The following is a 14,964-nucleotide window of genomic DNA, read 5'->3' on the forward strand; positions in this document are numbered from 1 at the left end:
GAGATTTGCTCAAAAGATTAAATTTGAGGTATTCTGAGGAAAACAAATGCATCAGCACATCTGTTCAAAGGAGCAAAGCAGGATGTTTGTGTCCTTGATGAACAATTTTGAAACTTCTGGACAAAACAATGCCAGTGCAATAAAAAAGAATCCTGAGGGCAGTATAGAAAACAAAAGGGCATTTTTATAAATAAACTTTACTTCAGAAAGCGTAAAAAGAAAAGGTGAGGAAAAAGACAGAAGAGAAAGCTTTGCTACAATAGGCATCAAAGGTCTTGATCCTCAACTAGCCTCTTATGGTTTTCTGGCTATAAATGCAGCTTTCTGGATCCAAAACTGACTTTGATAACTCATGGAATTAATAAGCAGCTCTGTCCCTGTACTGATGCTCGCTGGTGAGCAGAAGGTCTGTTCGCCTTGCAACTGCAAGCGGGACAGACATTCAAACTGAAATGCTGTGGAGATATTTTTAAAAGGAAAGACAAGTTTTTGTTTCCCTTCCAAATAGGACTTTATTTTGGCTTATCTACTTCTTTCTCTTACCCCCTACCATTATTTTCTTTTACCCTACCCGTTTGTCTTTTTTAAAATAATCTTTCTCTACTGTAGCTCCCAAAATATTCCTGATTCATTGATGTTGGCAGAAAATGCTGACCTGTTTTAAATCAAATTCTATAGGAATATATTTGTTTCAATGAAACTACAGCTGAAAGTAATTACGGGCTCCAATTTGGAATCCCTATAACAAAACTACAATTAAAAAAATCCTGAGAGCTCTTCTAGCTACTAGGTTTTAAGTTAGTGGCACTCAGGAATTGAGGCTGCAAGTTCAAGTCCCAGTTCCATCCAATTTGGAACTGAATTGGAATTGAAAACTGGATGTGGGTCATCTGCATTTCAGGCAAGTGTCCTGCTCAGCAAAGCGAAGAGGTCATCATCCCTTATTCATCAAATATTTTTCAATTGAACAAATCTTGAATGGGAGGGATTCAGCTTCTTCCGTGCTACACAGGGGAGGCATTTGTACCTAGCTCCCCATGCTCTCTGCCTGTCTCAAGCTATGTGGCAGTTCCAGGAACAGACTCTCAGTTTCAATAGACCCATTCCTTTCTAATAAGTGAGTAACATCAAAAGCCTTGCTAAACAGGATTTTTATACTCCAGCTGGCACTTCTGTGAAGCTCTGGGCCATCACTCACCCTGGCACTGTATATATGATCTGTCTGGTATCAGAGACAGATCCAGGAAACATGGAGAGGCAACTGGGGAGATGCAGGCTCCCCACTCCCCCTTGATGCCTATCTACCCTAGGTGCAGCGCTATTCTTCATCTGCAGGTCCAGGGCTGGAAAACAGAGGAGGACTTGTCATCACATAACCTGGGCAGCTGATATTGACTGAAGTAGTTTTCCTTTTCTTAAGTGGAAAAGCTGGTAAATGGAAATTTAGAAGTTTGTCATCTATTTGAAATGCTGAACTCTTGTGTTGACTTCATTCTCTCTCTGGATTCACAAATGTGAGCTATTTTAATCCAAACTAAAATAAAAGCACAGGCAAACTGGCACGTGTGGTAACCAGCTTCTTCCTATCTTCTATAGGCCTATTATGAAGGCCTATTTTAACTTCCCTTTTTCTCCCAAAAGACATGTTAAACTCAGCTTTTAAGGGCTTTACGGTATAATCAAACCAGTTCAGCACAGCAGTCATTCACATCTTTTTCCCATACTATCATGAAGTCTCCTTTCAAGTATGTTTGTACCCCATTGCATTAGGAGAATTTTGGAGGCTATAAATAAAAGCATCTCTTCTTGAAAGAAACTCCTGGCAGGGTCTTTCAACAAAATCTTCTCTGCACAGCATTAGAGAGCGCAGTGTAAAGTTCACTGTTACAGGAAAAACGTTCCTCCTGTTTATCAAAGAATTATTTTCGTCACGTCAGTTTAAGACATGCCTGTAAAAGGCTGACTGTGTAAAAAGCATAACAAACCCCTCTGTCTTCTCGATGTATATGTTTGCTTTGGTAATTGCAGCTTATAGCTTCGTAATTTTGATGTTTTTTTACTTATTGCACATGCTTTTCTAGAAGTACACAGATCAACCTGCAAACACCATTTATTCACATATGGGCATGACCTTATCACGAAGTGCCAGATGGATATAGGCAGGTAGCAAGAAAGCTATGTGAAAAGTAGAGATTTTCATTTGCACTTTCTGACAAGTCTTTCTGTGAGATGGGAAGGGATTTGCTTAGTCCTTCTTCAGCAAAGGTGGGATTCATGCTTTCAGACAATCCAATGGGAAATTCATATTAGGTCTCCCTAATATATTGTCTGTTGTGTGAAATGACAGATGTGTATGCAAATAAGACCATTAGGATTTCAGAGAAAATACTGGTGATTCAAGTAATTTAGTTAAAAGAGAAGTTTTCAGCTAACCCTGAGATGTTATACAATGGTTCATGGAAGATTGATTATATGGCACCCAGAATCTCAGGGAGTTCCAGAAAAAGGTCCACCCAAATAAAAGATAATTATAAGAGATAATGATATATTCAAAATATCAGCTAACCAGTTATACAAGCCACTTTTATCCAAGGTTTTTAAATCTATGACAGGTATCTTCTCTCCCACATTCCCACATCAGATTGAAGAAGATCAGAGGAGAAAATGGAAGTTAATCATAATTGCTGCCAAAATGAGAAAATGATGACCAACAGCCTTCTTCATTGACAAGAACAATAATTGTTTTCCATGGATAAAATATGGACATTCAGGAATGTGGCTCAAAAATAGAAAATCAATAAGGAGAAAGTTCAGATCCTTCTGCCTGCATACCAAATGTTTGCTGACCAAAATAAAAGTTTAATAGGCAGATCTGGATCTATTGAGTTTTACAATACTTTGCAGTTTGAATCTTGTCTAGAAGTAGCCCAGCTGGAATTGAGACTTACTATTCACACCCACTGTGTAGTTTCACAAACTAACAACAGAAAATTAGTTTTTTTGAAAAATACGGGAAATGGTAGTTTACAAAAAGGTTTCTTTCTCTGAAGAAATGGGCTCTCAATTATTTTCACAGGTGATTTCAGCAGGAAATTCAACACATCACACATATCAGCAGGCAAGAAAAAACATGACCACGGCTATTGGTACACAAATGTTTATAAAGAACCTCTTAAAGAATTTGACCCACAGATCTAAATGTAAGATTGTTTCTAGATTAGTCACATCTTAACCCGGTAAGTATTTGTCTTTACTCCTGCCATATAAATGTGTGTTCATGTTTTAACTCTTGCCAAATACCACTGAATTAAATTAAAAATACGTAGGCTGTTATTTTTCAGAATCAGTGACTTCACAGAACATTACAACAGGAGCTAAAAGAACCCATTGAGTTCTGTTTTAATTTTATAATATTCTGGATAATAATGTCTATTAAAACATCCATTAAAAGACCATCATGCTAATTTAACTGGGAACATATAATAGATGCCACTGGAATGCTTCCATTAAATTAATGCTAGAGACTTAGTGTCTTAAAGAGATAGATACTGTTATTAACAATATTCTAAATAGATGCTCTTATTAAAAAGAGTAATGCAACATTAATTAAAAGCAAGCTAGGACTGCACTCACAAAAGAAAAACTCCTCACCTAATAGGCAACAAAATATTAGCTGTAACAAAACATTTTCTTCTTTGCTTCACTGACTTCTACATTCCACCACTATTTCCCTTTAGAGTGATAACGTCAACTGTTCTGTGTAATCACATGAAATGCCAAACGGATATAAAATATATGCTACCATAGTGATAGAATGCTTCTTAGGCTTTTTATCCTAATTATTTTTATCTTTAAGTTTGTGAACACAAAGTTTAAAAGAACAAAAGAAGTCTTTATATCCAAGTTTTATTTGATGCTAATTTTTCTGTATTTGTTGACATAAATGTATAATTTTCCAGACTTTTTCATTCAGTCTAATTCACAAAGCCTATAAGGCCATAAAGCTACAAATGAAATGAAAAGGCAACAAATGACCATATTTGACTGATAATGTTTGACTGCTATGAGACAGAAACATGCAAGTAAGTCATATCACATTTGCTGATGATGGAGCTGAAGGAAGTGCAGAACAATATGAAAGACAAAAGACATGGCTTATGATGAATACCACACTATAATATATCTTACAGATGACATCCAGGCTAATATGGCTTTTCCTCACCTTGAAATGCAAGCTGAAGTAATCTTAACCAGTGTTGGAATACTAGATAATGTTGGTTTTTAGCTTGAAAGACATTGCTTTTCTCTGTCATCACAGACTGAGGAAAAAAAAACAAAGCAAAACAAAAAAACAGAGAAGAAATAAATACATAAGAAAGAAAATATCATGAAGATAATGCTCATAGTCACATCTCCGATAGAGAACAAGATTTACATCACTTTGTAGACTCATATTTCCTGACATTTGTCCTAGTGTATTATGATCAAAGAGCTAAAGCAGTGGCTGGGAAACACCACAGGAAGCATTAAATTAAACGATTATGTAAACTTCCAAAGGAAGACGGCTTCCACTTGCATGCTGGCTGCTAGGAGCCTTTTAGAGTTTATTTCAAGACCGTCTCTTTTTCTATATAGCAGGCTTCTGTTTAGAGATCCCCCAATGATTTTAGCTTATTTTAGTGGGCATGCATTGCCCTACAGTTTCCATCTCTTTCAACAGAACTGCCTGGCAAACCAGCAACTGCTGCCTGTAACTCATTCACCTGTGCCTGCCAGCAAGACTCCATGACTGAACTGCAAAGAAGGATAATATCCTACACAATCCACTGAAGTAACATTAGGTTGGTGCACGATTAAAAGTCTCAGGGACAACACTGAGGGGAAACTCTGCACCAAATCCTCATGTTTCTAATGAAGAATTACTTCAAGAAAGTAAGAGATCTTTGCATTTAAAAGTGAAGAAATAAAAATTACTCTCTTGTTCTAACCCCAGTTACTTTATATATTTCAGGCAGGTAACTCAATTCAGCGAAAGCTAAGCAAATTGAGTACTAAAAGGGTTTTTAAAACAGAATGGACAGGTTTATAGCCTGTGTAAAAAAATATAATCAAATCTTATTCATGTGCTAAACTGATGACCTTCAGCTCTAGCAGTGCACAACAGGCCTGGTTGTAAGGGAACAGGAGGAGAACTACTAAGGTAGATAAATCACAGCCTGACGCTGTCTGGGATTCTTCTGGATGCAAAGAACAGGGAGAAATCAGGGCTGATGCTCATATTAATAGACCTTTCCTACAAGACAAGGGTTATCTGATGCTTGATACATATTTTTTATATGACTTTCCATTTTCATTTTGTTTTATAGAATTAGTTACAACCTAGGTGCCAGAAATGCATGTAGAAAATGTATGATATTATTTGGCAACTATCAACCACCAATCTCTCTAAAATGTTTTTTGTTTTTTAACTTAAGGGTTCTCTTTATGTTCACTTTCCTCAGAAAAAAAAAAGATACCTTTTTAACTCGTGCCTATCTCTTACAACCTAAATTATCTAAATCCTTGAGTCTTGCAGGATCAACTGTGCAGAGAGTGCAAAGGGAATGCTAAATGTTATCATGCTGGTTTCATACTTTACATGTGTTTTGAACAGCTATACCAAAGAAAGCAGTGAAGAATCAGGCTTCAGTAGCCTTTTACATGCAGTTTATAGAGGTCTTTTCCAGTAAGCAAAAATAAATTGTTTGAATTTCCATAAAATTAACTCATACTATTAATGATTAATTCATAACTCAGGTATGCATCCTGGATGATAGAAAAAGAGTAGTTAGATAATGTTTTAATGAGTACCAGCTAGTAAAGTTAAACAACACTGAAAAGTTAAACATAATTGAAGAGTTAAAAGATACTCTGAATCACCAGTTTGAACCATTTATAACAGGGTGCTTTTATCAAATTAAGAATTTCAATAGTATTTTCAAAATATTTTATCCAGCCAAGTCACAAATAATGATATAAGTAAATTAATGAATTTTAATTGAATGTGTGATTTTCACAAAGAAGGAAAAGATTCCATTTAGGGTGTTGAAAAGCTGAAATAGATGAAATAGCCCTCAAAACACTTGTTTTCAGCTTTGAAATCAGTGCAAATAGGAAAAAAAACACAAAAACAAAAAAGCAACAAAAAACAACCCACACTTTATGTATTCTTTCTGACAACAAAATTCCTAATTTGTGGAACACTATTAAAAACAAAAAGCTCCAGCAAATAGCCTAAAAAATAGAGGAGTTCCTGACAGCTGAGTCATTCCTCTTATTTCATGGTTCCCCTCAACATTAAAGCACACTGCCAAACCTGAAAGCCAATGATTTGCAATGCCAAACCTTTCAGAACAAAGATGATCACTTACTAAAGATTCCTTAATTTTGTTGGTCAGATGGTCTATGAATTAAGAGAAGGTGTTCTGAGCTGGCACCAGTAAGCAGCAAGGTTGTCACAGAAAAACTAGCTGTGTAAAATAATCTCGGGTTGTATGATAAAGGCATGAATCATTTTGTACTCATAGATGAAAACAAAAAGCACGGAAAGATGAAGAAAATTTTATTTAAAAATGTATTCTTTTTCAACAGGTCAAACTTGGATAAACTTCGATATACTGAAGAAGTTGCTCAGTATTAACAACCAGGCTGAAGACACCAGGACTTGCATGTGAAAGATTTAAATTCTTTCCAGGCAATGGATGTAAAACTGTTAAAAATTTATATTCCAAACAACACAGGGGCTAAAAACCTGCAAGCTACAGACCCGCTGACTGGCTGACTACTTCATGAAAGGCACTTCAGAACAAACAGAAAGCATATTCAGAATGGAGGAAGGACTGATTGGCAAAGAAATACTTGTTTAAGAGTTCAAAAAGTGCAAGGACGAGAATGGATTTGAGAAATATATTAAAATAATAAAACGTTCTTCAGCAATACAAGTAAAAAGAGAACAGACATACCTGGGGTTTTGTACAGTAGGAAGAAAATGAGAGCTTTGGCATGATGCCTTTGGTAGCATAAAGAATTTTTTTTACTTTCCAAAACAGGACTGTGCTATAAACAGGGCAAATCTAGAAGGGAATGCAGGGAAAATGGTTATAGGTACATTCCACCAGTTTTGCTAGAAATACCATATGAGCTTGCAAATTCGATAGCATGTATTTTTAACAAATCTTTCCAGTAGGAAGAGTTACTATATGGCTGTAGAATAGAAAAAGCAGTAGTGATATTTTCAATAATGAATAAATATAATTCAGGCAAGTGCAAAGTTGCTGTTCCGTCTGCATGTAAGATACTGGAACAAATGGTGAAGGAAAGCTCATTAGAGACATTAGGAGTAAGAGAAAATTGGTGAAATATGACAAGAAATGACCAAAAGTAGATTTTGCAAGCATAGAACTGATAACGTGTTTTCCAGGCAAATTTAACACGAGAGATCTTAACTGTATTAATATGTGAAGCACTGGGTAATTGAGTCATATGTAAAATTGTCAGTAAAGTTGGAGGGGCCAGCCATCAAAAGGTAAACTGAAAGCAAATTAAAAGACCTATCCAAGCCAGATAGACATGAGTAGTGATGACGAACAGCAATAGGCTGGAGGAAGTTTTTTAGCAGTATTTCCAAGGGTCTGATTTTTCTCTGATAACTTCATTAATGAATGGAACCAACAATAGGTTAAAATCTTCCGATGAAAAAAAAAAAGCCAAACAGACAAGGAATAGACTAGCAAGGACCTAGAACAGCCTTTCCAGGAAGATGGAGTTCTATGATATATCTGGGACAAGGTAAAATGTTTGCTGTAATGGCAGTGTTTGGAGCTGGTGACAAAGAGGTTCTTTCAGATATCTTTATATTCACCGGGATGCTTCAGATCCAGAAGCCCATCTTCAACCTTTTATTTTAATCTGCGTTTCACAAACCACATGCTAAATTGGCATGGATCTTACTTCCCATTTGGATACGTAAGTAGTTTACATGTTCTTTGAACAGTCTGCCCACAGTATACAGCTGCTCTGGAGTCAGAAAGATAGTGCTTGTGAATCTGACTGGATTCACTTGCCAGCTTTACAGTGCCAATAAAGCCCGTAACATATGCACTAGGACCTGACGCTCATACCAGATCAGACTGAACAAGAAAAAGATTGGTTAGATATTTTGGGCAAGGCAAAAATCGGAGCATATAGCAATAGTACTTAATCGTTAACATTTCTGTGAAATACTGAGGCTAGATATAAATGTATTTCCCGTTTTTACTTCCCCATTACCAAACTTCATATGCTATGACTATTTTAGTAATAGAACCCACCTCTTTAGCTCTCCCAAATGCTAAACTGTTCAGGTAGAAAAGGCCATTTTAATTAGCACACTTACGAGATCTCATTTTGATGACTTCAGACTATTGGCACATAGGGTTTCAACTGATTGTTTCAGCTGAAGTAAGAGCTCAGCTGCTCATCAAGAAAGTAAGAAGGGATCTTGCATATGTCATCAGGGTCTTTTAGCTGGTGCCTCCTGTCTTGGGAGCACCAACAAAGAGCTGGTGCTGTCCGTATTCATTTCACAATACAGCAGCTAGCAGAAACATGAAATCTGATGTTCTGCAAACAAAAAGGTGAATGTAGGTTGGTTCTTGATTCTTTTTTACTTCAGGATGAGTGTTAAGTTATAACTGAATTCAGGTCTGGCTAGAATTATGCATAAAAACATTTTCTTTAAGCATGATGTTTTTAACTTGAGCTGGTTGCACTTCAGGAAGTCGTTGCACAATCGTTCTGTTCTGCTGGAGGCGCAGTCAGTGGTATGACCTCTTTCTTGTGTCAGCTCTTCACTGAAAACATACCCTAAAAGTCTCTTTGCTGCAGAGTTAATTTCAGTGATAGGAATTCACTTGTTCAGAGTTAAGTGAATTCTGCCCTACCAGTGAGGAGTGCATTTAACAGAAATGCTCCATCTCTCTCCTAGGTTATAAGTTTACAATGCAGCCTTCAGAAACCTAGATAGAAAGGCTGCCCTGCTGCTGCCTGTGGCACAGATTCTCTTGCTGTAGCTTTTAAACTGCATCACCGGTCTTTTTGTCCTTGATTATATATTCATACATAAAAGTAAGCGTGGAGTAAGTGACTGCTTTATAAATGCAGTGTCCCAGAATATAGAGCTCCTATCTGCAAAGAACATTTATTCACTGAGGACCTGCAAGGCCACTGTGTGAGCAGTAATGTAATCTGACCATGACTGCATGTAACTGAGGGCAGCCAGGCCACCAAGTCTTACAGCTGCTGACCTTGGGAATGCTGTGTTCACAGCAAGTCACAGAAAGGCACCAGAACCAAGAACAGGTGGCCTTGAGCTGTGTGAACAGCCTACAGGGTTTTAAACAGCTCTGATTTATTCAGCGTGACAGTCCCTGTATAATAAGGTTGGATTTGGAGATTGCAAAATAGGAAGTTTCCACATTTTTTTTATGAATATGATAAGGAAAATGGGTTATAGCTTTTCATGTAAGTGATTGACATTCACTCTGTCATCACTTTGAAGATTCTGAACAGCACCACTCATGCACACATCTTATTTCCCCTGCTAGTACGTGGTGTCTCAGCCAACAGTACTCAGGCAGAGCTTCCCACCTCCTGAACCCCAGTCAGTCCTTCTTTATCATTTGCCACCTTTTACCATAGTGGTCGTGTTCCTAATCTCAGACTAATAAATACCACTGAAATAATCTATTGAATTTTCTAATTTTCTTGTTATATCTCTTTCTTTTATTTTATATTTTTTTCTGTAATTGTCAGATTTAGATCCTGATCCTTCAGTCAGATGAGTTAATTCAGTGGAACTGTAAAACAGGCACACAAGTCCACACACAAAAATAGCAAGAATCTTTCAAGCTTGCAGCTGTCATCCTATTACAGAAGTAAATCACACATCTCACTACAATATCCTTTTCTCTGGTCTTAAACAAGTTTCTTCTTGTCTCAATAAAGCTGCCTGCTGTTGTAGTCAAATATTTAGAAACTACAGCTTGCACTTTGGGTTAGTTAGTATCTCAGGGATACTCAGTTGTATTCCTGTATGACATAATAAAAGAGCTGGCTGAATATGAATAACAGCCTAACTTATTCCATTTATTACAACTAAAATATTGGGAGGTAAAAATACACAATGTGTATATACAAAACTTTGACAACTCTGCAAAAGCATGTCCCTATGAAGCTATTTTCTGCTAGATGTTTCTTTCAGAGGAAGTGACTTGCACTGACTTCTTGATGAGGATGTGGCACAACCACTTTGGCACAGACACTTCCATCTTCTGCTCTAAAAGTGCTCTGTCAGTGTCTGTGAGTGCAGTTCTCAGTCCAGTCATGAAGATGTCTGACCTTTGCTTTCAGCAGTAAAGAAATTCTTGGTAGAACAAAAATTCTCTCTAGTTCTACAGTTTTTGCTCTACTTTAATTCCCATTTACCCCTACCTTCATATCAAAGTATTAAGTCAAAACTTCCTTTGAAGAGATCCTTCACATTTCCTGTCATGGGCCTTTTTAGATGGGCCTTCCTGAATTCTCTTCTCCCTATATCCCAGCAGGTTCATGGGTCTCTCTAACCCACAGCAGAAGATACTTATACTACCCACTTTCACTTAGAATAACACTGCTATTCCTCACAGTTATGGCTGCAAGCTGTGTTCTGTACTGACCTTTTATCAGCCTCCCAGTCAATGACCAGCTACAGGGCCTTGGAGACCTAAGAGCGACCCTTTCTTTATTTCTTGACGAGCAACTGAGTTTATACCTAACCTGAAACAGTTAGCTGAAACTCTTTCACTGTGCAGATAGCCTGAAACCATCAAAAAGAGGCTTCACTGATATGTAAAGTGACCCTTTTCCAGGCAAATTATCAGATACCCTTGGGAGTGCTTATAATTATAGTAGCTAATACACTTACATGTACTGATGATCTGTAAGGCAACCCAATGATTTTACAAAGTTGGGGAAGATCACATTGAATCATCTCTATCTTTTATTAAATCACAAGTATACAGTGAGCATTTGCTGACTTCTGTCATTTGTCAACATGACTTTATCTTAAAGAAGGCATAAAGTGAAAGAAACCCAATGATTTTTCCATAGTATTCATTTTTCATTTTATACAAAGTCCCTGTTACATGGCATCTTTTATCCTGCCTACTTTCTATTCACTAGCAACACTCTGTCACCACCTTTCAGAATCACATCAGTACTAGCAGCACCATTAGCATCTTATTCAGAAAAACACATATGTTTCAAAGTTTCACATGCCCCTGCAGCAAGAATAGTTAGGAAATGATCTGGGATAAAAACCATCAAATTTTTCTTGAAATTCCATCTAACAGTACTATACTGTACAATATTGCTGTTATTGAGGTTACAATAATAACATGGAAAATGTGTTTTGAACCTTCTAGGCTTTTTTTGTCTTGATAAATAGCACTAAGAGCTCTGTGCCTGATAAAGTGATGGAATCACATTTATGCTTGATATAAGAAAGGTAGATGAAAGCAGGAAGAAAAAAAATTATGCAGCTTAAGAGCAAAGCAATTAGGTTCTCTACAAAGATGACTTTTTTATTTAAAGAGCCATGCGTGTCTTCAAGCAAAATGCAGGTATAAGATATGGGGAGAATTTGAGCTGCACCGTTTGATCCAGCAGTATTTTGTCCACCTACCTTCTTCATCCATCTTCCTTTTCCATTTAACTTGACTGGCTGGGAGAATAGTAGTAACAGCCAGTGAAGAAAGGTGGGTGCAGCATTTTTGTTCCCTGGGAAATCAGTATCACTCTTCTACAAATCAGGATGCTGTAGCTGTCTGGGCTCATTCTGCACATCAAACTAAACTGCAGTGCAAATTTTCTTCCTCCATTTGCTTATTTTAAGCTCCAGCTAATTACAACTGTTTAATAGTCTTACTAAGATCACCCTGCGGAAACGTTACAATAATAGTCTTTCTGAGGATCATGACTACAAGATATTTTTAAGGTGAATGTGGAATCTCAAATGCTGTGCAAGTGCCCATAATGCATATGGTTGTGTGTGTGTGCATTTCTGTGAGTGCATACCTAACTACACAAGCTGACGGACATCTCACAAAGAGATCAATAAAGGGCATTTTTCCTGGCCCTGGCGTCAGGAACTTAAGGATGACAAAACCAAACATCTTTGGCATGAATATAAAGGCTCCTGGAGAATGAGGTAGCTTTATTCCAGTGCATTGATCCTTATCCCTTTTTTGGAAGAAAGTTTCTGGCTTGTTTACAATCCTTCCAAAATTCCAATTAGCTCCCTTCACAACTCCTTTGTGCAGTTAATTTCTCTAAGCTACTGGTTATCTCTCCTTCTGCTATGGATTTATATCGTGCTTAGCATAATGCATCACTTGTGCCCAACTATTTCTGTAAGTGAACACTGAATAAGCTAAGGAACTGAGGAGCTGTTAAGTGCTTTAAAGTAAATTAGGTAGCATCCGTCATGGACAAGAGTGTTCACTAAGTCCTATGGGGAAGGGGTTTCCTTCTCCATTTTCTTTCCTTCAGATTTTCTCAACTTGGACATTCATGAACTGCTTATTGAATTTCAACCTGCAGTTCATGAATCACTTTCTTAGATGCTGGCCTGATTAAATAATAACAAGACCATTTCCATAAAATGGACTCATGTTACTTTCTTTTTTTTTTTTTTTAGATGGCAGTTACAGAAAAAGCCCTTTTTGGGTAGAGGTTTGGGGTTTGGCAGGAAGCAGTCATCCTGCACTGTACTTACATTATTTCGTGTAGGAAATCCCCTGTTCTAAATTGGGATGCTAATTTGTGATTTTCTTGTCCAGGGTAAATGTTATTTGTTTGACTGAGTGCTGACCACCAGAATAAGCTGCTTCTGTTACAACCTAAAATCCTAAATTTTACTGTGTATATTTTTGGGGTGTATGTTACACCAAGACTGAATGCCCAATACTGAAAAAGACTAAAAAAAATTTACAATTTAAATAAAATATTTGGGTGTTCCTAAATTAAAATGCCTCATTTTCAATCCTTATGTTGTCACAAGGAATTTATCTTGAGCTACTGCAGCTCTGAGCTGCATTACAAAAGAGAGCACACTAGACCTATTCATTGGAATTCAGTAGTCCTAGTCTGCCTTTAGACTACATTTCCTGACAGGTATGTATAGTCATCATTTCCTTAGCATTAAGAGGTACCATAATGTATTAAACAGATTCAATAAAAAAGTGACCACAGTGATGTCAAACTTGAATGACTGTTTTTTAGTAGTCATAAAGAAGTTGCATGAGGAGAAGAGGTATTTTAGTTTAAGAAAAATTTTAGGAAAAATAACATTTCAATTAGCATATTATGCAGCTTTCAGCTGTGTATTTCTACCATAATTCAATTGTCAACAGCTTCAATTTTTTTTGTTGGAAACTGTAATCACAAATTTCAGTGCGATTCAATACGTCTTTGTTTTTATGCCTCTGTTCATAACATTCTTGTGCATGTACAACTGAAGTTGATCGCAGTTTGTTACTTGGCTATAAACGACTCAATATTTAACAACTTTTTGCTGTGTGTTCAAGTCTGTTTCCACAAAGAAAGTGCTTTATCGAGCACATTTGAAATAGAAATTAATGTGACAAAGTCAACAAGCTTTAGAATTGAAAGATAAAGTTTGAAGATGGAACATTATTCAGTTATGAATCATGTAGAATCATAGAATGGTTTGGGTTGGAAAGTACCTTTAGATCATCTAGTTCTAACCCCCCTGCCATGGGCAGGGACATCTCTCACTAGAACGGGTTGCTCAAGGCTCTGTCCAGCCTGGCCATGAACGCTGCCAGGGCTGGAGCATTCACTGCTCCGTGTATATCTATACTGTTGAATCTCTTAGCGTGCAATATTCTTCAGACAAAAATATGTGCCTCTCACATCTTCTCAGGTTTCAACCCTTGAGTAATGGGTTCATACAACTATAAAACAGTTTAGAGTGGAAGGGACTTCTGGTGGATGTCATGTACAAAGTCCCACTCAAAGAAGTAGGACTTAAAATTGAATTAGGTTATCCTGGGCCTTGTCTGAGCTGGGTTTGAACATCTCCAAGGATACAGATTCTATAGTCTTTCTGGACAATATCTCTCAGTGTTTGACTGCTCTTACTATGAAAAGTTTTTTCCTTACATGTAACCATAATTTCACTTTCTGCAATTTGTATCTATTCCTTCTTTCCCTTTCATCATGTAGCTCCAAAAAAACCTTCCTAGGTCTACTCTATGCCCTCCCATTTGGTAGTTGTGTGCAGTCTTAATTCCTTACCATAGCTGCCTTGTCCAGGCTGAACAGACCCAGCTGTCTCGGAATCTTGCTCGTACATCATGTGCTCCAGCCCGCTGTCCATCTTAATGCCCCTCTACTGACTGGAGTGCTTTATCCTAGTGCTTTCTAACTAGAAGATCTCATTACTTTGTCATTAGTTTGTTATTTCACTGATTACATGATGTCATAAATACCAATGACCATAGAAGACCATGTCATAAGAAGCAGATTGTGAAAATGTGTAATTAAAACTAGTTCACCGAAAGTGGTCTTCTATTTTCTGGTTTATGTCACTCTTGGTGAATACATAACACATGAACACATACATGCTAGTTCAAAAAATGGCAGAAGACCTTTCCAGGTGCCTGGTGGAGAGAGAAATCTGTTTTGGGGACTCACCTCAAGATTTCCATGTATTTAAAGAGTATCTGCCCCTGAGATACATCAACATATAAAGAAAAAATTATGAGAAGCCTTGTAATTTTGAATATAATGTAACAAAGATATTATATACCATGTTCTTTAAAGCGTATTTTGCTGTGTATTTGGAATACGAGATGGGCATCATCTGTATTTTTCATTAATTTA

The 14,964-nt window shown here is 37.1% G+C and overlaps 1 protein-coding gene across 1 annotated transcript in view; it reads left to right on the forward strand.

The window, feature by feature from the left end:
* Positions 1-14,964, forward strand: part of LOC130610014 (acidic proline-rich protein PRP33-like) — a 32,228-nt gene that overhangs the window by 15,525 nt on the left and 1,739 nt on the right. The gene's annotated exons all lie outside the window — the stretch shown is intronic.

The sequence above is a fragment of the Pezoporus wallicus genome, unplaced genomic scaffold, assembly GCF_028554395.1.
Source record: "Pezoporus wallicus isolate ANWC-B61680 ecotype Strahan unplaced genomic scaffold, APGP_CSIRO_Pwel_v1 contig_5069, whole genome shotgun sequence".
NCBI classification, from domain to species: Eukaryota; Metazoa; Chordata; class Aves; order Psittaciformes; family Psittacidae; genus Pezoporus; species Pezoporus wallicus.